Genomic DNA, 2,271 nt, shown 5'->3' with positions numbered 1-2,271 from the left:
AAAAAATTTTTTTTTTGCAGATACGAGGTCTCACTATGTTGCTCAGGCTGGTCTCTTGGGCTCAAGCAACTCTCTCGCCTCAGCCCGAAAAGTGCTGGGATTACAGGCATGAACTACTGCACCCAGCCCATTTTTAGTTGGGTTGTTTATCTTTCTGCTGTTGAGCTGCAGGAGTTTGTTATATATTCTGGATACTAGTCCCTTATCACATATATGATTTAAAACTATTTTATCCCACTTTATGGGTTGTCTTTTTACTTCCTTTTTTATTGTAATAGAGATAGAGTCTCTGTCACTGAGGCTAGAATGCAGTGGTGCAGTCATAGCTCACTGTAGCCTTGAACTCCTGGACTCAAGCAATCGTCCTGCCTCAGCCTCCCAAGTAGCTGGGACTACAGGCACTTCTAGGCTCAAGTGATCCTCCCACGTTGGCTTCCAAAAGTGCTGGGATTATGGGTGTCGGCCACCGTGCGTGGCCTCCACCTCTTCTTGATTATTCCATTTGCCTCTTTCACTCCAATTTCCTCTTCCAGTCCACCTGCTACAATGGCCACTGCCCGCTGTGTCCTGGAAAATGTTTAACAGACTCTCTAGAAAAAAAGAAACTCGACTTTGTAGCATTTGCTGATTTCTCTAGTGTAAATATTCACATTATGACCAATTTCAAACCACTAACATTATGTCGGTTAGCTTGCAAAATGTCTGACATTTTAACAAATGTTTTTCTAGGGAGTTGGTAGAAGCCAGCTCCAGAAAATCACTGACACAGCTGAATCTTTGTAACATGCAAATTTACCAGGCCACTCCCCTGGTTAAAACCTTTCCATTTTCATCTGTGGAATGAAACTGGAAAAAAAAAAAGCAAAATCTTTTTGATGACTCTCCCTCTCCCACAGGATAAATACCCAAGTTGTTTAGCCCAGCATTCACATTTCTTTGTGATTTACCCACTATGGATTTTACCATTCTCAGCTTACAAACGACCCAAACCACCACCCTGATGCCCCGCCCATCTTGAAGGGCTCAACTTTTTTTTTTTTTTTAGACGGAGTCTCTCTCTGTCGCCCAGGTTGGAATGCAGTGGTGCAATCTCGGCTCACTGCAACCTCTGCCTCCCAGGTTCAAGCGATTCTCCTACCTCAGCCTCCCGAGTAGCTGGGACTACAGGCGTGTGCCACCACACCCAGCTAGTTTTTGTATTTTTAGTAGAGACAGAGTTTCACCATGTTGGCCAGGCTGGTCTCGAACTCCTGACTTCATGATCCACCTGCCTCGGCCTCCCAAAGTGCTGGGATTACAGGCTGAGCCACCACGCCCAGCTGGCTCAACATTCTTGTATTCAGCAGGTTGTTTTTTTCACACCTTTGTATCTTTTCTCTTGCTTCTCTCTGTACCTGGTGAACACCTATTTATTTTTCCAGACTCATCTGATGCCCTCAGGTAGAACTAGACATTTCCATGTTGAAATACATTGAGACATCTGTCATAGCACCTGCAACTCCTTGCAGCATCTGTTCCTTTATGTTTCTTTCTCTGATACCAACCTGTGAAGCTACTTGAGAATGGACAGTCTCATTCATCTCCCTAACGCCTTAGACCACAGCCTGGTCTATGATACCATTTAATAAATAGTTATCAGAGGAAAGTAGATGTGGACTAAGACTTGAGGAGGAGTTAAGAGCTGGCTAAACAGAGGAAATTGCAGGTGAGAGAACAATGTATGCAAATATGCAAAGGTATAAGCACACTCTCCAGCTCCCTGGAAGGGAAGGTGTGTGTATGTCCTTGAGGAGTTTTAAAAATCTTCCTTTGAATAAGTAGATGAAAAGGTGAATTGTGAGCCTATCACACTGTGGACATCAGTGATGATTAATAGCAGCAAGTACTGGCCGGGTGTGGTAGCTCACGCCTGTAATTCCAGCACTTTGGGAGGCCAAGGGGGGGGGGCCAGATCACCTGAGATCGGGAGTTCGAGACCAGCCTGACCAACATGGAGAAACCCCATCTGTACTAAAAATACAAAAATTAGCCGGGCATGATGGTGCATGCCTGTAATCCCAACTACTCGAGAGGCTGAGGCAGGAGAATCGCTTGAACCTGGGAGGTGGAGGTTGCGGTAAGCCAAGATCATGCCATTGCACTCTAGCCTGGGCAACAATAACGAAACTCCACCTCAAAAAAATTAATAAATAAAATAGCAGCAAGTACTATGATACTTTTCCTCCCAAACCCCTGCCTAATCTGCCAATGGTACAGGAAGCATGCTGCTTT

This window comes from Cebus imitator, unplaced genomic scaffold, assembly GCF_001604975.1.
Source record: "Cebus imitator isolate Cc_AM_T3 unplaced genomic scaffold, Cebus_imitator-1.0 Scaffold763, whole genome shotgun sequence".
Taxonomy (NCBI): domain Eukaryota; kingdom Metazoa; phylum Chordata; class Mammalia; order Primates; family Cebidae; genus Cebus; species Cebus imitator.
The sequence above is the reverse complement of the archived record's forward strand: the minus strand, read 5'-3'. Positions refer to the sequence as shown.